The sequence below is a fragment of the Copidosoma floridanum genome, unplaced genomic scaffold (assembly GCF_036245765.1).
Source record: "Copidosoma floridanum isolate Cflo_tuat_1 unplaced genomic scaffold, Cflo_Japanese_pri ptg000024l, whole genome shotgun sequence".
NCBI classification, from domain to species: domain Eukaryota; kingdom Metazoa; phylum Arthropoda; class Insecta; order Hymenoptera; family Encyrtidae; genus Copidosoma; species Copidosoma floridanum.
The window spans coordinates 4782081-4807301 of record NW_028321901.1 but is presented as its reverse complement, the minus strand read 5'-3'; the positions used below and the strand labels follow the sequence as shown (position 1 = coordinate 4807301).

The 25221-nt window shown below is 34.3% G+C and overlaps 1 protein-coding gene across 1 annotated transcript in view; it reads right to left on the bottom strand.

The window, feature by feature from the left end:
* The window catches only part of LOC106645338 (uncharacterized), a 208915-nt gene extending 184829 nt beyond the window's left edge, over positions 1-24086 (bottom strand). Inside the window, exon 1 of the mRNA XM_089595029.1 lies at positions 23744-24086. The gene's annotated coding sequence lies outside the window, so the exon portion shown is untranslated. The remainder of the gene's footprint in view (positions 1-23743) is intronic.
* Between the last annotated feature and the right edge of the window lie 1135 nt (positions 24087-25221).

Genomic DNA, 25221 nt, shown 5'->3' with positions numbered 1-25221 from the left:
ACATATTAACACCTGAAGATATTTCAAAAAGTGTAAAGCCTAATAATAACACGGTTCATAGTATGATTCTCTGTAGCCATCCAATGGATTTTCGACCAGAAGACTCGTTGGGATCAGTTTTAGGTTTTACAAAACGATCCCAACGAGTACAACACGTCAGATCGCAACACGTTGAGTGTAATATTACTACTGGAGCATACACAAATGAACGTAAAGTTCATACGATTCACGAATTTTTCCCTGCAGTTTCTCTTGGGTATAAAATTGTTGAAGTTCCAACACAAATAATTTAAATACCCGTAGCAGTCAAGACATTAGATCATCTTCAAGTTCAGATTATTGACCAGGAAGGAAAATTGATAAATTTCCGAGGAGAAGTCATAACAATAAAGTTACACGTGAAACAATTAAATTGAAGGAATGGGTATTGTATATATTGTGAAGAAAAGAAAAAAATTTGAAAGAGGATATATAAGTAAACCAATATGGGAAAGGCAAATCAGTTAACAACGAGCAACTAAAGCATTAACACGTCAGAACGCACAGTTTTTAAAAAGCCTAGGTTTAAAAGTGATCGTTGGCTAAAATTTATTTGCATTTTTTCCTGTTATTTTAAAGATGGAAGAAATTTTAAACGTTCAGTCAGGTATTACATTCAATGAATCAATTGCATACTACGAAATTCATGCACATCAGCCTTACATTTCATCAGCATTTAACAATAGTAATGAGATACGCATCTCAATTCAACATCAAGATTTTTGTCACTTACCCTCACAAAGCGCTATACATATTGTTGGACGTATTACATTAAAAAATAATACTGCAGTCACCTGAACTGAGTTAGTTAATAATGATATTTGTCATTTGTTTGAAGAAATTCGCTACGAACTGAACGCCATTGAAATAGAGAAGTGCAAAAATGTTGGTATAAAAACTTTAATGAAAGGTTGGATATCACACTATCCAGGTCAAAGTTTAATGCTAGAAAACTTAGGATGGCTAGATATTGCCGAAACAAGCAAATTGGTAAATGATGAAGGTTATTTTGATGTTTCTATACCTTTAAGCATGATACTTGGCTTTGCTGAGGACTATCGTGAGGTTGTAGTAAATGCAAAGCATGAATTAATCCTCACGAGATCAAAAAATGACTTAAATGCAGTTGTACAAACAGCTGCTAGTGATGTTTACGAAGACTTTAAAATTACATTGACTCAAATAGAATGGCTCATTCCTTACGTAAGTGCATCAGACAGACTTAAAATACGTCTGCTTTATGTCATTGTAAAAGATCAGCCAATTTCCATGAGTTTTTGCAATTGGGAGTTGTATGAATATCCCCTTCTTCCAACAACTATGACACATGTTTGGACCGTAAAAACATCAAATCAACTGGAAAAGCCATGATTTGTTGTTTTAGGTTTTCAAACAAACCGTAAAGGTCAGAAAGCTGTCAATGCTAGTCCCTTTGATTTTTGTAATATAAGTAATGTTAAATTATTTCTTAACTCTCAGTACTACTCATATGGCAAACTTAATCTCAATGTTAATCATAATCAATTTTCTTACTCTACAATATATATACGAATTTTAAAAATGTCTATTATGGTGAAGAAATGGAACCTATGATTAATAAAAACGATTTTATTACACACATGCCACTCATCGTTATTGACTGTTCAAAACAAAATAAAGCTTTGAAAAGCGCACCAGTTAATGTGCGTTTGGAATTCGAATCAAGAGATAGTTTTCCGCAAGGAACAGCTGTCTGATTCTACATAATCGTATAATCTAGTTAAATCCCGTGAGTGGGGAGTTGAGAAAACTTGTCTGAATTTGCTCATAGAAAAATAAAACAGCATTGGTCATGTAAGTTAGTACATGCCATGATGGAGTATGCAGAAGACATGCAAGGCTTTACAAAGCCTGGCAATGATTATGTCTTAAAAGAATTAGCGATTCTTTCGTTAAGTGAGCGCGTTGAACCACAAGTGTTTTTTTTTAAACCAGCGTTTTCTTGGCGTAAGTTGAGTCAAAAGTATAAACGTAAAAATTTATGGCTTGAGCTCTACTATCATGGATTGGATTGGAAATCTGGTATTAACTGTACAGAAGCTGGGAATGTGTTACGAGAAAATCTCAAAGATACTAAGAATATTTTTGTAATTGGAGAATTGAAAAAAAGATAGCTCAAAAGGTTTAGTTTTTAAGTTCATGATATGACTGATTATCCAGAGTTTGAATTCCCAACATTAGCAACTACATTTCCTCATCATAATGCTGCGTATAAATCTATGTGTGCCACCTACAATGTGAAACTAATGAAAAAATTTTACTTTTAGATGGAGTGGAAAGATGTCTGATTGTGAAGAAGATGTATAATAAAAACTTAGTAAAACTGGACTTTTAAAAAAAAATTACTGTCATAAATAAATGTATTTAATTTATATTATTTTTATCATTTATATAACCTTTCCCTAAAAACTAAAAACGTCAAAAACGATGTCCGTGTGTAGGCAAAAAAGAAAAAATTAAGCATAAAATTTAAAATTAAAAAAATAAAGTATATCTCACAATTAGTGCCTTCTTATAAGCCGATGAAAATTTGCGTACAGCTTCAGTTGTACTGTGACGATTGATCAGGCAACATCAACAATATGGGTCCGATATTCAGCAAACCAAAATATGAGAGCCTCAGTAAGAAGGAGGAGGAGGAAGGTAAAAATATCCGAAAACCTCTTATAGAAAAGCACGTTGAGGCATCTTAACAAAAAGTAAAAAGAAATTATTATTCCGAAAATATTTGCTCTTATCCAAAGAAAGATGGATATGAGATGTTAAAAAAAAAATCAATAATCAGTCCTTGTCAGGATCATGAAATTTTTTGTATTTTTTGAAGATACAAATATGTGTATTAAATTTAAATTTAAATTTTTGTTATTATTAATACTCATTTACATACTATCCTAGCAACCTTAAATTTATTAGATGACTATATTTATTGGTAAAGTACTACATCTAAAACGAGTAAGCCATAACAAGTTATTATCAAAAATATTTACAGTTAAATCAAAAACATTTAATAAAAAATATATTATCACAAGTAAAAAATATTCTAACAGAAAATATTCAACTAAATTAATAATTACTAACACAATTAAGAACACTTTTCATAATACTGTACTGTTTTTAGCACTTTAAGAAAATTGTTGATTTTTTTTTTAAACATAATTAATCACTTGAGTTTCTATCACTTAAAATAAAATTTTTTGCTGCTGATGCATTTCATTATTTCATCCTGTAAGAAAAAAATTTATTAGGATAAAAGCTGTGCAGAATAAAAGTTGTGTAAAATTTTTATTCAAAACTTTACCTACTGTTATAGATGATATCACGTTTTCAATAAATGAGATATTCTCTCATTGTACGCTGGAACTCTTGGAAATTTATCGCTGTCAAAGGAGAATATCCATGTTCTCCGAAATACCCCAACATGTGTACAGGTGCTCTTATGGAGAAGTATGTTATAACTGCACCAATTGTAGGTTCCAGAATAAATATTTGGGAACTCTTGTTTCAACTCACGAATGTCATTTGTATAGATACTATAGTATCAATAATGATTTGGCCAAACTAATACCTCAGCCATCACGTTGCATATACTTTTATCGAAGGGAAACGTTCGCCTTGTAACAAATCCTCATTGATTGCAGGAACAACCGCACTTTCAATGGCTGGCTCAAGAGAGTCTTCTGGAGTTTGAGGCTCCTCTACTTCTTCGATTGGAAGCATTTCGTCAACTGAAAATCGTTCTCCAAGACGCATTCGAATTTTTTATTTTCCCCATTCATAAGTCATATGTTTGGGATGTTATCAGCTGTTAGACTGTCGAACCATTCATAAACACAATTTCAAATTCAAAGAACAAAACAAGCCAAAGTCCTTTGAGGCAGTCTTATTTAGAGAAGAATTGCTTGCATCTGTGGGGTCTAATTTGTGATAACAGAGTGTTCTACTATAACATCTATAGGGCTTTGCAGTAAAGTGCATGATTCAACTAAACGCTTACTCATTGTATCTCATTAATGTCTACATATATGATGACTCGGAAAATATTAGCACGCGCGAGTACTTATACATGCACATGTGTACATTTTCATGCATGCGTGTAGTGGTCAAAGAGGGGGGGCATCGATAAGCTCGTGCAATAGCACGACTGACTCAACACACCATCACACGTACACATACGTCATACAGGGGCCTTCTCACAAGTGTCCGCCCGCCCCCTCCACTCGGAGCGGTGACAGCTCAGAGCCACACTTGGAGGGGGGAGCCCCATACTCTCACGCTACAGCTCCCCCCTGCCACCCTAGGGGGGAGGTGAGCCAGAAGCCTCACAGTATATCTACTAATAGTCTCAATTATAGCGTTAGAACTCCAGATAAAATGTGAAATACGAATAATTCGTCAAATCTCAAAGATAAACTCAATACGTTAGAATGTAACAGTAGCAGCATTTGTAAGCTAAGGACGCTATTGTTGAATGTAGTCAACCTATCGGTATTCATTTCACCCGTGAAATAGTTGAACTAAGTGACGAAGATCAAAATATTTATAATGAATATGATGGAAGTGTTCATGAAAAACATGATTTCAATTAATTACTTTAACAAAAGTATGATAAGCTTTGAGTTATAGACAACAATTGTCATTTCGAATCTAAATATAGTATAGCCCAAAATAATTTCACAACTAAAGATCACAAAAATGGCGATTTGTTAAAAAAAAGTACTAAAAAAACCCATGATCATATTGCAGTAAATAATAATGCAGAAAAAATGGTTCCTTCTTACATCCATTGATAAATGTGAAGTCGTTAGAAGGGAAAAGATCAGTTTTTTTAAAAAACAGGTAAGTAATAATCAATTACAATGCTAAGAACGCTATGGAATTCAAAAACAAACGAAAATGTATAGTTTCTTGAAGTTTATTTGATGATATTATTAAAATACTAGTATTTTGTTATGATGTGTTGACAAATTTTCATGATTTTTTAGACACTAACACAAATTTTGTTGGTTTAATTCAAATGCTTATTAGTATTAATAAGGACTACGGATAAAATTATGACTTGAAACAGTTTTATGCTATGAGAATCGATATTTCATGCAAGTATTTGAAATTTATGCCGACAAATTTACTACTTGACAAAAGGATGAGATTTATTGGAAAATACCAACAGCAGAATTTTTAAAAAAAATAATGATACCATGCATATTTACAAAGTATCTATGTCTCTTATGTAACTCAACTGAGTATAGACATTTCAATTTAATAAAATTTTCATGGGAAGACTATATACCTAGTGACGCAACAATTTGTACCAAACTTCATTTAAATTAAAATGATATCTAATAATAAATGTATGTTGAAATTAATCACTTACTTTGTTTGGATTTAAAGTTTCACTGTGTTTCGAGTCCTTTCGTTGAGTTACATTTACAAATAACAATAAATCGCAAACTGCTTAAATTGATTAGTGGAATGAAATATGTAAAATTTGTTAACAGAGACGAAAACTCCTGCCATTATGTTTCATAGACAAGAGATAAAGTAGGTTACTGGCGGATGTTTGACGACTTCGATATAATTAGTAAAAAACCAGCACCAGCCAGGCGTAATAAGGTGACATGAATAGCTGTGTTTATTCTACATAGACTCATGATTATTACATGTAATGCCAGAAAAATTAGATTATTTTCATTATTCATGTATATCTAGTTTAAAATTTATTACGAAATCCCTCTTAATTTCAATGTTTCCTTACAACTGATACAATAGATGTAATAAGAATAACTTTGGAGGGTGTGAGTCATAAAAAAAATACAGAATGTATATTTCACAATTGTTTTGAATATTGATAGATATATATTTTTTTAAAATAACATAAATTAAATATAAAAATTAAATAACAAATACAGATATCAATTTCATAATTTCAACATAATATCTGCACCTGGCGCAAAATTTAAATTAAAAATCTGCTTTTCCATCTCTTCGAGTGTAGATTAGCGGTTTCTTGAAACAACTATCTGTTGCAGTTACCTCATTTATTTTTAAAGTATAATTTAATAAACAGTTCTACTACTACTTTATTTCAGCGATTAATTTTTTGAACAAAAGTGCGCTACATTTGTACCAAGTTTAATGATTTGCTGAATCACTTCTAGCAGCCATTATTAAATTTATACATATTTTTAGATTCATAAGCTTGATTCTAAATTAATAAGTACCGTTAGTTTTATATAATCAAGAATCTTATCTAATTCTATAGTTGATAGTCTCATGTCATCTATTCTATGCAGATTGTTTTGATAGTAAGTGTAAACAACGTAATGGTTAAGGATTCCTTTCGTCTCATTCATAATAATTTTAACAGCCCCTACTAACTGAAAACTTCTATTCTCTAAATTTAAAAATAATGGGCAATTACTATTAATTAAGAAAATATCAGGATCTGTGAGAAAAAATTGTACTTCAGTAATCAATAATTTTCCTATAATTAGTTTAAATTTTCTGAGAGTTGCATGTCTTGCATATTCTATTCTCAAATGTTTTTACTTCAAACGCCTTTTGCAAACAGTTTTGCTTTACCAAATTAGAATCGCTTACGAGTCTCGCTCGAGCGCTCGTACCAAACGCACACTTTCTGCGCACACCCGTGACGCATCGCTCTTACTTAGAATTGAGTTATCTCTAAACGGCCCTTTTCAAGGCTACCTCTTTCTCTTTCCGTAAACGCGACTTAGTCGCGCCGCGCGACTGTGTTTCCACTAAATTCTACACCCACGTACACGCCACCCTCAGGGGTGGCCCAATTGGCTAGCCCTTCACTAGGGCACAGCCAAAAAATGAGCACTGTGGATAATCCACAATTTCAAGTCAGTGTGACTAACTCTTTTGACGCGCTGTTAGAAAAATCGGACTCATCTTCCGAAATGTTAGCGCTTAACAGTGTACGTGATCGTGCAAGTGCCAGTGCAAGTGACATAAGTGCACAACTCCCCTTGATGTCAGACCTAACACATAGCCAGCCAATGGACCAGCAATCCCTCGAGCTTGGTAGCCGAGATCCCCGCGTCAACCGACGCAACCTCCAGTGGAAGCGCAGCCCGCTCTCTCGGGCCACAACAATACCGCCCGAAATCGCCAAGGAACTTGAGAGCCAAAAAAAACGGATCGAGTACTTGGAGGAAATAGTGAGTGAGTACTCAGTTCAGCTGGAAAATTCCATCCAGCTGATTAATTCTTTATAACTCTTCAACGAGGAGAAAGACGTGACTATTGTAGCACTCTCTGCAAAGTCACCCCACACAGTAAAAACTCCGCTACCAAAAGTTCCGGGTCTTGTTGTACCATCACCTCTAAATCGTGACCCCTTAAATCTCCTTAACTCTTCCTCTCTGGAAATTCAGAAATTCCCCCTGCTACCAAATAAGGTAAACAACAATTCGGCCAATTCTCCAAATGTAAAGCCACCCCTAAAAAAATGGCGCACGCTCGACCTCAACGCGGACGATTCCGCAGACACTCTCTCCGACATGGAGATAGAGAAATCCCCAAATCAGGGGCGACCACTCAGCTACCCCCAGATAGGGAAAAACGCCTTCGACGGTCATCTTGAGGACCAAGCTCAACATGACTCGGAGGAAACCAATAGCGCCCCCAAAAAGAAGGCACCTCCACCGATCACAATCTTGGACCAAAAATTATGGCCCTAGATTAACAAAGCCCTCATAGTGGAAAACATCCCTGTCCGCCACGCCATTACAACCTCTGAAGGCACTCGCGTGTGCCCCGAGAACGTCGACAGCTTTTGATGAATCGTCCACGACCTTGACGAGAAAAAGGTTGAGTTTACCACCCATCAACTTCACGAGGATCGTGAAATGATAGTTGTCATCCGTGGAGTCAACATCGGCTATACGAAAGCAGAAATCCTGGAGATGATCCAGGAAAAAGTACCATCCACCCGTCGGGTCTATCGCATGACCAAGGGTGAACGGATCTGGTCCTTGGTTACCGTGTACCTGGATACGTTGGATGCCAAATTCAACGACATCTATAACCTCAGGTCACTCGGGAGTACTTCTATCAGAGTGGAACAGAAGTGCAAATCGAGTGATGTACCTCAATGCCGTCACTGCCAAAAGTTCAACCACACGGCATCCTACTGCCGCGCCACCTTTGACTGTGGTTTCTGCAGTTTAAACCACGCTACCGCAACCTGTCCAAAGAAGGACAAGGACCAAGTCACCCCTCGCTGTGCGAAATTGCAATGGTGAGCACCGCGCCTTCTACCGGGGTTGTCTGAAAATCCCCCAAAAAGGAGTTCATGCTCCAAAGAAAAGCACTACCCCACCTTCCCCCTTTTGGGAGAGCCACCCCTTGGACAACAGCCCAAGGCTCGAACATCATTCGCCCGGTGATGTCATAAGCGAATGTAGCATCCTCTCAACAACACCGAACAGGAGCTCCTCCCCCAACTCCTCTGCTCAACACCCCCGACCACCGAGACAATCCCCACTCAATAATGACCCTGTGGACTCGCCTCGACCAAAGAGTGTCCGGTCTCGAGGGTAACAGAACAGCAAAACGCTAGACAAAGACTTAACGCTATTCAACTGGAACGCGAACAGCATCACACACAAAACGACTGAACTCACACACATACTCCAGACAAAAGACATTGACATTGCATGCATCACTGAAACAAACCTAGACAACACAAAAACACTCTACATACCAAACTACATGGTACACAGACGTGACAGACGCGAAAAATCCCATGGCGGAGTGGCTATCCTTGTACGCAAGGGCATCCGCCATCGAGTCATAAGTACGGACGCTGCCAACTGCGAAGCAGTCGGCATCGAAGTACACACCACCTCATCTGCCTCCATCAGGATAATCTCCCTCTATTCTCCTCCAACGGATGATCTAAATCTCCAATGCATAATTCCGCTGTTTAACTCCAACATTCCTACGATAGTTGCTGGTGATTTAAACGCCAAACACAAATCGTGGGGATGTAAACACAAAAATCCTAAGGGTCGTTCCCTCCTCAAACACTTGCGCAACCTCAACATCAACATTGAGATTTCTAGTGGACTATCCCAGCTCACCAGACCTAGACCCAGACATCTTAGACATATTCCTGACGAAAAACTTGAACATCTCTACGGAACCACGAACATCCCCAGACCTCCCTTGCAACCATAACCCAGTCTACCTAGAGATCCCAAGATCCCTTCTCAACATACCCGTCACCACCAGCCGCATAGACTGGGTCCACCTTGCGTATAACCTCGAACCCTTCCCATTTAAATGTCGTCCCATCAGGTCCCAAATGGAACTCGACATAGCAGTAGACGAATTCACTGACCAACTCAACAGATGCACACAAGAAGCCACCACAATAACCACAGCTCCCCAACACACACTTAAACTCCCTCGCGACCTCCTGCGTCTCATCAAGGAAAAGAAAAGAGTCCAGAAACTCTGGCTAAAAAGGAGAACCTCCGAACTGAAAGTTCATCTTAACTTCCTTGAAAGGGAAGTCAAATCCAAAGTCTTTGAATTCCGACACAAGGAATTTAACAAATTCATAGCCGAAGCAGAGTCCCACCCAAGAAATTCTTGGAAGGTCGTGAAAAAACTCCGTAACAAACAGCCTTCCCTCCCCCCCCCCTTTAACAAGGGAAAAAACTCTACTTGCTAGATTCGGACAAAGCAGAGATCTTTGCAGAGTCGCTGCAAAATCAATGCTCCCCCAACCTTAGCGCTGAAGAACTAGAGCAGGAACACGCGAGGATCATCCACACGGTGCAGCAACAGGTCCTTGACAATCCAGATTTCGAACAATGCACACCCTTCGAAATCAGAGGCATCATCTGCTCCCTAAAAACTCGAAAAGCCCCTGGCAGTGACGGTATCTCCAATAGCGTCCTGAAAATCCTCGCTCAAAAATTCATCACAGCGATTTGTAACATTTCCAACGCCACACCGTGATGCCCCTTGGTTATTTCCCAATTGCGTGGAAGGTGGCTACGGTCATCTGCATCTCGAAGCCGGGAAAATCTCTCAGCAACCCCGCAAGCCACAGACCCATTAGCCTACTCTCATCGCCCAGTAAAATCACTGAAAGCGTCATTCTTACCCACCTAAACAAGCACGCCACGGAAAATAACATCCTTCCAGACGTGCAGTACGGTTTTAGAGCCAGAAATTCGGCCGTACACCAGCTTCTGAGAGTTACCGAAGACCTCTCCGATAGCCTCATCCACAAAAACTTCACCGTAATAGCTTTCCTAGATGTACAGCAGGCCTTCGACAGAGTTTGGCACGAAGGCCTCCTGTATAAGCTTATTCAGTTAGGTTTTTCACACTGCCTCATCGGCACCGTCAACTCTTACCTCTCGGACAGATTTATCCGCGTTAAAGTAGGCGACTCCCTCTCCAACCCCCGTCCAATAACCTCTGGAGTCCCCCAAAGCTCCAAACTTTCACCCACCCTTTTTAACATTTTTTGCCACGACCCGCCCCAGCGCGAAAACATCAACACGTACGTCTATGCAGACGACGTCGTGGTCAGCTGCACGTCAAAACAACACTCTCGGTGCACCACCTTTCTAAACGAGCACATCGTCACTTTTTATAACTGGTATAGTCTTTGGAAACTGGTCGTAAACGAGGCAAAGACTATAAGCATGCTCATCTCTTAGAAAAATCCAAGGAAAAAACTGCAGAAGATAAAGGTCAACAGAGTAGAAATCAACTGGAGCTACTCTGCCAAGTACCTCGGTGTAACGATATACCGTCGACTCACGTACGTTCGGCACATCAACAGCACCCGCGGTAAGACATACGGAGCCTTCGTGCAACTAAAGCCCTTCTTCAACAACAAAGCAGTCTCCCAAAAGACCAAGCTGCGCACCTTCAACGCCATCATCAAGAGCATTAGCACCTACGCGATATCAAGGTGGGGCGCTGCAAAAGGAAACCGACCACAGGGCATCCAGGGCCCTTTCATGAAGATACTGAGGTTGGTCCTGGGCATGCCGTGGTACATCAGGAATACCCAGATTATCAAGGAGTTTAACATCGTCCCTCCAATACAAGCAGCCCCGTCCTTGCGTCTAAAATCCGCGCCTCCATTACGGACCACCCAAACCCCACCATCGCCGCATTCGCGAACCTCCAACTCGGTCGCTTCGACCTTATAAGACGTTCCTACGCTCTAGCACAGAACCCCGAGGACCCTCAATATACTCTAGGTTCTCAATACCCCCTGCTTCCATCGGATGCATCATCTCCATCTCCATGATCTCGACGAAACGAACGCGACTTCAATTCGTACGCTTCCTTCAGGAGCACCCTTCTATCCACCGTATCTTCTACGGCCTCAACCCTATACAACACTTACACTAATCACAAGTACGCTTCCAAATACACAATACTCAGCGGACTCACACATCTACACACACACATATAATAACACGAAATTTAAGCTTCTCTAACTCTATTCCGGTGCAAGCCAAGATTCGAGCTTTGCCCAGATGCGTAAGTGCCCCCTCCTCTCATCTCTTTGAGAGCAAGTCGGCCTTCGAAATTCTACGTTATTTTCCTTCTTCTTTCTTTTTCTATGCCTTTTTGTCTTCTAGGGGAGTGGTCCTCACGGATCTGTCCCATGCGGGGAGGTTAGTTTTTAGTCGGTAGGCACACCGGGTGAATCCGTCACTACCACTGGATTAGCTGGGGTGTCTGAAGATTTTCCCCTCCCCGCTCTATCAAACAAGAAAAAAAAAAATTTTTAATTTGTTGTTTTTTAATGTTATATTTTCTTTCGAATACACCAACGGATATAATCATTGGATTCTGCTTGCAGATAAAAAAACTAAATTAAACCCATTTTTAACGAAAGTTTTTATAATTTTGAAATATTCGTAATGTTGATTTTCATCAATAATAGTATTTACTGCTGGATAATGAATATATCGACGGACTATTATTTTTGTGAGACTATCAAAAGAGCATGTATAATTCGTAATAGTGAAATTACCATTGTACATTATCTGTCCAGAAACAACACATTACGAATAGTTGACGTGAGCAATACAGTAGACAACTCACACAACTTGTCTTTGCTGATTTTGTTCATATTAAATTTCGTCTCTTTTTTTTCAAAATTTTTATCTTTTGCTAAGGTAAAATGGGGTACAGTGGGACAACGCAGAAATTTGAGGGTATAATGGGACAGGAGGAGAAAATCATAACTGGTAAATTCGTTTGTCAAAAAATATCCTTAAAAAAAATTTCCAAATATTCCTTCATTTTTTAGCTAGATAAGACTACCAAAATTGTTTGTGGTAAACGTTCAAGGGAGAATGAAAAAAATATTTTATCAAGCTGTCCAAGCACTTCTTTGATGCACACGTCTTAAACGAGGCATTTCGCCCATTTTAGATGTGACACTAAAGTTGACTATCAAGATGATATACCAAAAATAAGATTTTTTTCTTACGTTCAAACTATTTATACGTAATAACATGACACTCAAGAATATGTTTTATTAATTAGATCTTTAAAATAATTACTTCATCATAAAATATAGCCTGTCCTAGTTTACCCTTATTTTCTGCTAACACCATGAAGAAGTGGGACGAGGCTTATCATTGCTGTCCCACTACTGCATCCTTTTTTTTAAAACTAAGTAGTAGTGGAACACGTACTTGACAAGACCAAATTCTATTCTTAACAACTGTGCTTTCATGCTTTTTACTATAGTAATCGTGCGAGTGTCATCAGTCTAATCTTTAACAGCGAAATTAAACTCAAATATATTTGTAGGATTAGTAGTTAAGTGAATGAGAGCATTGTTACCTGGTAAATATATAGACATAATCTTAAACCTAACCTCAATGCAGTCTGTATTAATCCATCCTTCCCAATGTAAAAAAATCAACTTTGTAGAAAATCGTATATATTTTCAATAAATAATTTTCATCATACTATTTTGAAAAAAAACTGAACAAAATTAATACCTCTGAAAACTGTCAACAGAAAAATACAGGTATTAGGTTACTTACATTATATTTTCATTAATCTCCACAGAAAAATCGAATAATTCTCCTTTAAAAAATATATTTTCTGTAACCAGTATTAATTTTAAGATGAAGAAGGAAGCCGCTAAGGAAAACCGATCCGCGGCGGTTGTTAATAATTTGATAAATTACTCGAAAAAAAAAAAAAAAAAAAAGAAAGAAAGAAAGAAAACATTGAAAAAGCAGTAGGTTTCAGTTAATAAACAAGAAAAAGAAGAAATGAAAACGATAAAGAGTACGAAAAAAATTTAAACAAGAAGTTTCAAGGGAGTAAAAAAATTTTTAGGAACAAAAAAAGAAATTAACTTGAAAATTAAAATTAAACACAAATTTTTAAATAAGAAAACCAGAATGCAAATAATGACTCAATAGTACAGGAAATAAAAAAATGTTTATCCAAACAAGAAGACAATGAAAAAGCATTAAGTGGATGTGAAGTACATTTATTGCAGAGCAAAATAAAAAGAAAAAAAGAAAAATTTTAAGACCTTAAAAACTAATATTTATTTTAAACTTGTGTTCACTATTATTATTTTCATAGTTTGTATTATTAATTATTATATTATTCAATTTGTGTTGTCTTAGACAATATTTTTTCCTTTATTACTAACGGACATAGTAAGTAGGGATTTTGTGATACCGTTAAAAAAAATATATGTACAAGAGAAATCCCTATTAATCTATTATTTTTAATATTTATATACTCTCAAAAGTGATAATTCACCTCTTATAAATAAAGAATTGTCTTCTTACATACGCAAATAACATTGTCATATACTGTCCCACTACCACCACATGCAGTGTCCTACTACTGCCGTAATCCTCAAAGACTATGTCCCACTACTGCAGATTTAATGACTTATTTGAAAAATTATTTAATTAAATGGGTAATGATAAGCACAATCGATAAATATTGTTTCCTTAAGTAAAGATCTATACTTTTGATTTAAAAAAAAATTTAGGTGAATTAGCATTGGTGGAACTTCAAAAATAAGAAATAAATATTTTTTGCTTAAAGAAGTGTCCCACTATACCCTATTTTATCTTCATGTTATCTGATTTTTTTTTGCAATTTTTTCTTTCAAACTTGACTTTTTAATTTCACGTATTTTCATTTTATCATTTGTTTCCTTCTTGACATCCGAACGGTTTTTTTAAATTAAATTCAGTTGAACGGTCTTGCAGCTACTTTTATCGTCAATTTTTTTAGATTCCATTTCACTGTGCGCAACTAGTGCAGGATTTTTGAATTTTTTATTATTCACAGCTACGTTAATCACACATCCACCACTTCTATTATGTTCTATTGGTGTTATTGTCATCGCTTTATTACTTGTGCATTAATTTTTATAAAATCTTTTAAAATATACTTTTGAATGTGAATTGGCCTTGGTACTTTACTTTCTGTCTGTCGAAAATTAGCTTTAGATATTGACGAAGTACCTGTGATGTTTGGCGGTGACATTGAATTTGTCCATTAAAGAAAATAATAACAAAATGACTGAAAGTTAGCTGGAAAATCTGGGCAAAAATGAAAATTTGACTCAGCAGATATTGTTTCTTTAACACTACACGTAGCAAAAGTTTTGATAAATAAATTGTTTATAAATTGAATTAAAACTTTTTTTTTCATGTGGTTCTTTAGTTTCTTCTTTGGCAATATATTGTTTTAAACTAGTAAGACTTTCCAAATCGATGATATATGATTCAATTACCTCCGTTAAAATTTTTTTATGCATTTGACATTCAAATCCCTCATTGTCAAGAGGACTTTTAGATACAATTATGGCTGATGTAACTATTTGAACTAATGAATCAAGGGATTCTACTTGAGAAAAATATTCTACAATTCTTTTGTAAAAATCAGCTACATAAGGATCACAGTTATTAAAACATTTCCACACTCCAACATTCTATACCAAATGAACAAGGTCACGCCGGAAATAACACTGAGGATGTTCATTGTTTCCTACTCCTGTCAGTTCTTCAAAACATGCAAGATTGTGTGCTTTGTATATTAATTTATTAAATGACATATTAATTTCATTCACAAAAGTAGGAGATCCAGCCGATGAAATTTCTTTTGTCATGTTGGCTCCACTTTCAATCCATGTATCAAAAATGTCTCTGAGAGATGCAATATGATGCTGCGTCATTATAATTTGAAGTAATGGTACTATTTTTTCCGCAAAACCAATAATTATTTCATACGCGTAATCAACTTTATCCATCACATTTTGATAAAATGAATCTTTAAGAACCAAACTACCTGTGAAATCAACAGACAAAGGTTTCGCTAAGAGACAAGTCGAATTCTAAAATTTAGTTTAATCATTTGTCCAATAAGCTATCACAAGAGGAGATAGCGTAACTTTTTGAATATGGCATCACCGTTCTTGGAACTCATGATTAGTAATGGAAACATTTTTGAATTTTTTAAAATCTAGTTCTCAATCGATTGCTTGCTGTCTTGCTTTTAACAGAGCAATTGTAGAATTTAAGTTAGGTGGCTCAAAATTTGATGACATTTTACAGAGATTTTCTTTGCGATATTCTAGTGTAGTCTTACCTAATAATGTTTTTTGTACTAAAATGCGATTTTCTCCTTACAACTTACTTTTTTTACTGTGAGGTATGTTTGAAGTATCATAACTTTCAATTTTTACATCAAACACATCATCAAAGATTTGGTTATTACTTTTCCCTATGAAACCAGTCCCATTTTCATTGCAAAATCTACTGAATTTCAATATATTATCTGATGGAACGCACTGATTTTTTAAAATGTAAGCACATGGTAATGAATTAGATTTCCAAATTTTTTCAAAAATTTTGTCGGTCCATCCATTTTTCTTTTTTTTCCATTTACTTCCAAAACTTTATGCGTTAAAATTGAAAAATTAAAAGAAAACTTGCCAATATCAAACGGGGTTTGTTCTCCAATACGAGTAACATAATTATCTACTTTTTTACGTTTTTTTCCTACCTTTTCAACATAAAAAAATTCCTCCAAAATAACTTTGAAATTGTGTCTATCGTTGTACACAAACAGGCAAGTTAATTTTGGCAGCATATTTAACTTCAAGTTGTTTTTAATGTTCTGCCATGCAGGATAATTCACACTCTTACGGAAGTTATTTTCAAACATACTCCAATTTTTTAATTGATTAATAAAAACGAAGAATTAATCTCTGGTTGCAGAGGCATGGTGATAAGCTAGCCGCATAGCTGTAATGAGTAAATATAAGTTAAAATAAAAACAAGGTAACTTAGTGTTCGGTAACAAAGGTTTTTAAAAATTATAAATAATGAAACTTTACCGAATGTAGCTACTATAATGAAGATTATAATCTTAAAATTTATTTCAATGTATAATCTTAGTTAATAACTTAATACACTATGACTTAATTGATTTAATACACTAAAACTATAATTAATTCGTTCAGAGAGATAGCTATAATAAACATTCTCAGAGATATTTACAAAAACTCGACCTAGTATCAATGTCTGTATAGTACGTAAGTTGTTCGAAAAAGAAAATGAAATTAATATTTATAAGCTAAAATTGTAGTCATCTGTTTTACCGTCAGTTAACACTGAGAAGCTTGAGAGCTTACTTGCTTGAAAAGCTCTTTTTTGAATAGAAATAAAAAATTAATATTAATGAATCAATTGATTTACAAGTGAATAAAAAAAAATTATTCTTACAGTTAAATTTTAGTCAAGAAATGTAGTGGATAAGTTGCAAATGCCTGTAAGCATGCACTGTTAAAATAATCAGCTAATTTGTCACGTTAAGTTTATATTACAAGCAGATTGCGAGCAGTTTACTACAGCTATAAAGGTATATGTATATTGTGACGTGGCAAACTGACGTCACGGTAAAAGTATACGTTCAGCAGTAGCAGACAAGAGGAGAGGCGGTACAGTGATAACTAACCCTACCTTATCTAAGGCCCATCCACCTACACCAATCCCTACTATGTGCGGCACAGCCAACACTCGACCGTGTGCAAAAGTTGGTGTGTGTAAGTATGTACCAACACATACAAGTAGTGAGGGCACCAAGGCAGCACGAATCGCTGAGCCGGCTGGAGGAGCACTCTCGCTCTTGTCTGCTTGCCATCGTCACGAGTATTCTGAGGCAATAATACATCTCGTAGGTGTGTGTTTTCTCACATGAGTAAATAGATATATAACATTGTGCAGCACCGAGCGGCAGCAGAAGACGCAACAACAACTACCTGTTGACGTGTCCCGGACTGCATCAACTAATTACACACACGCGCTACCAGAGACTGGTGTATCTAAGTGTCGATAAATGCCCATCGGATCTCTTGGTGCCCGCATCCAGTGCAACAATTGCCATCCTTGCATCGGTAAAAATGGTAGGCTCACTTCCTTACTTCCCGTCCCTACCGCGTAAGCATAGTGCCGATCAGCACATGCCGGACCTGCACTAGTAAGGCTAAGGCTGCATTGAATTAAGCAAGGTCGGATAGTTAAGCAGCGTGATTCTTTGCATAGTAATTGTATTAAGTTGTTTGAAAATATAGATAACAACTGCATGTTAAAACATTGGTGTCTTCTATTTATATACATTTGAGTGCCAACTATCCGCCTCATCCCTTCAGCCCTGTAAGAAAATACCTACATGCCGTGTCTTGCTACTTACAGGTAAGTGAGTGAGGTATGACGAAAAAAATTTTAACAGTAACATTTTTTTGTTTCTTCGTTTATTGTTTAAAAATACTTGAACCCCCCACTTTAGTGTTATTATACGGATAATATCATCTTATATGGCTGATATACCTTACAAAAAAAAAAGTTATTGAACACATTCTGTTAATTAGAATTCGCTAGAAATTTATGGCTGTAAACAGCTACTTTTTATAGTTATTTGTACAGGATTATAGCTACTTTTTAGTCAATTATAGCTATTATTGTAGCTGATTATAGCTGTAAATACAGCTATAATTTATAGTTAAAATAATAGCTAATAATTTTTGACTGAGAAAATAGGCTCAACTTACTATTAAAACAAAGCTTTATCAATTACCAAAAATTTGTTAAATTTGATGCCAGCAAATCAAAAGTTATAGGGATTTTTTCAAAAATTATTTTGACAATAGCTACGAAGGCATACAACTATTATAAGGTGTAAACTTTTTTCCGCATGTAAAAGATAATGTGGAAACCACTTTATCAAATCTATGTAACATTAAGTTGTAAGAACTTTTTGAAAATATTTTCACAGCTCAATTGGTGGTATTTATAAATTTACATAAACTTACGGGGAATTTTCAGAGGTCATAGTTAGAAGCTCTTAGAGAATTCTTTTAACCTGCCTGAATACCTTATGAAGTCTTTAAAGACGTTTCCTAGTTATATATATTTTTTGGTAAGTAATTACATCACCGATACCTTGAATACAATGGATAAGCATAGCAGTATGAGCAGAATACTAATGTGTGATATTTTAAGTGATTTTAATGTTTCAATCTGTAAAAATTATAACATGGGTTAAAACTTTAACAGAGTACTCCTTGAATAGTTTTTTGTTAGTTCTGTAAGTTTTGTTGACATTTATTATTTCCATCATAGTTTTTAATGCTGATTTGTCAGCCATCCCATAAGAGCCCATGTGAAACACGATTTTTCATAGTATTATTTCTCAATATTTAATATTATAACGCACGTTGAAAAAAATATGAGTGGATTCAGAATCGTCTGAATATGACTATTTTTAATTTTGACAAAATTCTGTTATTATTTTATGTAAGTAGGCAACGTCCTTTAGAATCGTTTTGGCCTATACAACATAAGTGTTTTAGACATTTAATGATTTTATGAAAATTTGGGGTATCATTAAAAAAAACACACGTATTTTTCAATACTTTTTTTAAATAGATATTTATGTGAACTAGAAATCCATACAATATAAAACAGATTTCTGTACAGGAATTTCAGCGTAAATTGTATTTGAAAACCCATGAGGACTTTTGTGATTGTAATGATCAGTACTTAGAAATATTGTGTTGGATTAGGGAATACTTTTCTACTTCTATGGAAACACAAAACATTTCTCTACTATATACTTACCTTCTTAGGCTCTTAGGAATAAAAGAATTTAATAATACTATTTTCGATATACTTACAAATCAATAAAATCTCACTTCTAGAGAGAAATCTGCCATGCTAAAGTCACGAATATAGGAAATGGTATAAACGTATCTTGCAGTATACAAAAGAAAATAAATGACGGTTTTATCCAGCCAATCTTACATTGCAAAATTCTTATTATTTTTTAGAATACGACCTACCATGTGAATCTTCCTCGCAAATTGTCTAACAAATGATTTTTTAATCCAAAGTGGAATAAGATTTGATGGGCATATGCTAATGCTTGAATGTACTTTTTACCGTGTATTTTCCACCCTAAAAGAAATAATTAAGCTTATGAGGTTTTAGACAACGTCTTGCCATTTTTTGCTCATTCGTAGATATAAATCATTAATTAACAGCACTGGAACACAATCCTGTTACTAATCACCGATGCTTGGATTCCTAATTGTCAATGCTTGTTTACCTAAGGTTACACTTTATTGGTAAATTATACTAAAAACATTCAAGTTGCTAATCTTTCATGCTTACTTGACGAAGGATATGTTTTATCAATGAACTATACCAAAACACAATTAGGTGGCTTATCACCAAAATTTGCTTGCATTAGGACATATTTTACAAATAATTAATAATATAAGCCAGTTAGATTTATAACCATGGATGTTTGCTTGCACAAGAATGTTTTATGTCAATTAACTGTACTAAAACTGTTAAAGTGTTAATTACGTTGCTGGCCTAAGAGCGTGTTTTTCCATAAATAATACTAAAAAATACTTGGATTGCTAATCACCGATACTTACTCACCTGAAGAGACGTTCTAATAATAAATAATACTTAAAAACAGTTCAGTTACTTGTTTGCCTTATAATAAGCTATAAAAAATGCTAAAAACCATTGAGTTGCTACTTGTCGATGCTTGCTCGCCCAAAGATATGATTCATCAACTAAGTATAGTAAAACACTGTAGCGTTTCTCATCATAAATCTTGTTTGCCTGAAGGCACATTTAGCTAGATAACAAATTATATTAAAAGTTAATTAGGTCTCTCTTATTGACAATGTTTGCTCACCTAAAAGCGTATTTTGTTAATAAAAAGCACTAAAAAACAGTTGGATTGCTTATACCAAATGCTAGTCTCTCTAAGAGCACATTTTGTTATCAAACAAAACGAAAATCAGTTATGTTACCAATTAACAATGTTTGCTCAACCAAGGATATGATTTGTTAACTAACTATAATAAAACTCAGTTTGGTTGCTGATCACCAATTATTGCTTGCATAATGTTACAGTAGATTAACAAATAATACTGTTATGACCAGACTTGTTCAGAGTTTGGTCTTAACTGTTTTATTTAAGTGTCATTCGTGGGGTTCTTAGAGTTCAGCTCCTGAGATTTATTTGTTCTTTTTTTGTATTGAATAATAATCTTTATTTAAATAGTATGGGTAATTAATATATTTCTTCATTAAAACAATTCAATAATAATTTGCTCTTTTAAATACAATTTAATCAGGTCACATTAACAAGATTCAGCGTAAATTTTATTACTGATATTTTACTTACATCTATCACTGATTCTTTTTATTGCTGCGTCAGAGTTCCCTAATGCATCGTGCTGTAACCGTCAGTGTTTCCTCAAACTACACGAACGAGTTCATGGCCAGTAGGATGTTGCGATTTCTGCTTCCTCTGCTATCGCCGGAATCACTTTCAGCAGGCCTCCTTTGCTGTACCTCGCTCCTTAGCGTCGTTCGACACTATTGATGTTCTCGATACGCACTCAAGTTGCCTCAGCCAACACGTTATGCCTTACGTGTATAATGTACTCACGAGTCGCGAGATTCAAGAGTTTACTAAAACTTTAGAGGACAGGTGACAGATGTAAAGAGAGCGATTTTTTCTCTTGATGGTGCGTTTTTATAGCATCAGAGCGAGTAAAAGAGGCCTTTGGTTGAATTAGATCAACCAATGAGCAATATTCTTACATACTGCGTTGACAGTTGCACGATGATGTTACATGTTATGATTTTACACATTAAGAAATAACAATATAGCAGTAACAATCGCATTTTCTGACAAGTGCGATTGAGATTTTGGGTCAGTGATAATGAAAGCTCGTATCAGCAAAATAAGAACGCCAAATACAAGTTCAATTGTGACAGTAAGCTTACAATTTTGAAATTAATTCTTCTGAGGATGTTATAATTAATTTTGAATATAGTGAAGTAATGTGTAAATTACAAATTTTTAATTGGTATACATTATCAAAATCAAACAATTCATGAGCAAGTAACTATTCATTCGTACATACATGCATTTTTACAATGAGGCTGGCCGTATTCTATGTCAGCATATTATGAAGTATTCACCTTAAAGCTAATACACACACGCGCACACATAAACGACGTACGAGCTCCTCTTGTCACATGAGCTTGCTTTATATTCACAATACGTCTTATCTGAATTTTAACGGACGGATAGTTTTTAGTAATAATATAATCCGCATCAACTCGGGATGTAACAATACCAAAAATCTTTTAGACTTCTTATTAACAATGCTTGCTTGCCGAAGGATATATTTTACTAATAAATAACACTAAAACACAGTTGAATTGCTCATTGACGAAGCTTGCTTCCCTGAAGGCACATTTAAATAATGAACAATACTTGAAATCAGTTTAAATTCGTGTTTACCAATGCTTGTTTGTCTAGGGGCACTTTTGATTATTAAACAGTTTTTAAAATCAGTTTAGTTGCTTATTGCCAATGCTTGGTGATCCGAGAAGACAATCAGTCAATTAACTATATTGAAACAGAGTTTTGAATTCTAATTTGTTGATGCTTGCTTGCTTTAGGGCAGATATAATTATAAAAAATACTAAAACGCAGTAGGATTCAAAATAGTCAATGCTTTCTTTTATGAAGGCACATGTATTTAATAATTAACACTGAAAAAAATTAGATTCACTGATCACCGATGCTTGTTCGTTTGATGACACTTTGGAATAATGAATAATACTTAAAAACAGTGTAGTTGCAAATAACCAATGCTTGTTGTCCTAAAGGTACGTATTATCATAAAATAAAGCAAAAAATCGATAAGATGCTAATCACTAATGCTCTTTCTTTCGTGAATATTATTTATTCATTAACTATACTGAAACATAGCTGGGTTGCTTCTTTTCAATAATCTCTTACCTGAGGGTACGATAAATAACCAAATGGTATTTATTATTAGTTAGATTTCATATCGCCATTGCTTATTCACCTAAAGGCACATTTTACAATGGAATAATACTAAAAAGCAGGTGGATTGCCAAATGCTAATGCTTGTTAACCTAAGAGCACATTTACATAATAATTGATACTAAAAACAATAAGGTTGCTGATTGCTGATGCTTGCTTGCCAAGGATATGATTGTCAATTAACTATACAGAAACACAGCTGAGTACGTAACTACCAATACTTGCTTGCCTGGAAGAACAATTAATTTACTAATGATGCTAAAATTTGTTAAGGTCTTATATCGCTAATTTTTGATCGCCTAAGAGCATATTTTATTTATTATTTATACTAAAAAGCATTTAAGTTACGGATCACTAATATTTTATTGCCTAAAAGCACATTTTATTTATCAATGACACTAAAAAACAGTTGGATTTCTAATCGCCAATACTTGCTCGCCTCTTATTTTGTCTTTTTTTAAACAAAGGATAACAATGATGGGCTGTTTTTAATACTAAAATATATGCCTAATAAAATACATAAAAAATATTGTTGAATAGTAATAAACCTAACATCACTGACAAATGGAAATATTAAATGTAAATTTTAATATATTTTTTGTTTTCAATGTATGGAGTGTACTACATACACAAACATATAAGTATATAATAAAGTGTGAGATAGTTAAAATAATTTGTAACAGTTAAAAATTGTTAATAATCTTAAAACCAATATACGTTTGTTTACTTTCGTCATTATCTGTACAATTTTTTGTTTACATAATTAAAATTTTTTTCAGGTGTGTAAGCATGCGTTTTATAATAGGGACAATTGTCTAAAAATGCTGATGGTTTGCTTCTTTACTTTTAATTTTTAAATGTATCACCAAAACGTTAGTAATACTGTAAAAATAGTAGCATAATTCAATAATAAAAAATATGTAATTTTCTCCATATTTTTATCCTTTATATCTCATAAAATTTTGTAATATTTTATATGCATATAAAACGTTGAAACTACCAAGGTGCTGTAGTATAGTATGCCGATTCTTTTAATTTAATATTCGAATTGAACGTTATTTTCATTTTGAATAATTTTAATACAACACAGAATTACTAAAGTAGTTTTAAAGATATATTATTTGTAGATAATTATAAATTCCATTTTTCAAAATCTAAAAAGTTTTACGTATATAGTGGAAGATAAAAGTTGTTATTCACTTACATTTTGATGCATTCTCCAAGAGCCTTATACAGGGTATTTACTCTACATACGTATGAGAGTTCGTAAACTTTGCATATATGTAAGTTAATACAATACTTTCACTAATAAAACTACTATGAGTACCGGTAGAAGTTAAACTATTATAAGTAATAATAACAAAAATCAGTTAGGTAATTGGATTTGGTTATGTGTTAACTTTCTTTGAACTACTAGTTCTAATGTAAAAAAAATTTATGTAAGTCTAATACACTACTGATATAAAATGCGTTTGTATTAGATTTCATGGTTACTACTGGCCTAGGAGACTTATCAAAATGTGTAATACATCAAAAAATCGACGTAATACAATGTAGACCTAACCTCTTGAATAGCAAGCCTGTCAGAGACTGAGTGACATCGTGAAACTATATTTATGACTTTGCGAAATATCACATGTCATGATAAGGCCCTTGATCAATTACAAAGCTCAAATTTGTATACGAATGTAAAACTACTAATTATTATTAATATTCTGTAGAACCAAAAAAAAGCCAGATTTGGCATTTAAATTAGAGATGATTTTATGAATTATTAAAATATTGAGAATAAATCAATAAAATTGCTTTTGTTTGGAATTCAGTTTTTTTACTCTTAATATCCTTATTATGCTAACATAAAAGTTACGTGACCCTGGCTCGGCATTAGTTCAATGGGCCCTACATGCATGCGAGATGTGTCGATAGATATCGATGCTACTCTCAAGAGGTGTAACCAAGTAGCTAATTATATTACAAATATATAGTCATAAAACTCAATCTAAATACAAGCCAAAATTAAACTTCAATCATCAAAAAATAAATATTTTATCAGATGCTACCAGTAAACAGCTACAGTGTTTTAAAATACGTACTTCTGTAAGATACAATAAATATGCATATACCCAAGCGAAATGATTTTAACGAATGAAAAATAATAACTGATAATGATAATAAGGGTTACAAATGTCTGGATTTGCCATAATTTTAATAAGTAATACTATTTTTTAATATCCGTTACTATTATTATATTTTTTTCTTTTTTACTGTCATAAATTTAATCCTAGGCACAAAAAAATAGTTAATTAAAAGAACTACTGTTGTTAATTATCACTGGCTGACTCCTTACTTTTAAAATTTATTAAAAACTAACTGTTAACAAAAAATTATTTTCATAGTACCATAGTGTTTATAAAAAAAGAAAGAAAAAAGCACAATCTCTGTGGATAATTGTTCTACCAATTAATCTCGCATAGAAAAATAATAATATTATATAATAAGCCTTCAGAAGTTTCAACCATAACTTGGGACAGATAATTGTGAATAATAAATTTCTAGCTAACTCAAGACCTGATAAACTGTTATAATTTTATGATTTTTAACTTAATTTTTAAAACTTGTTTTCAAGTTTATTTTACGCACCTTCAATCAGAATAGTAATTTTATACAATTACTAGCCTTCCC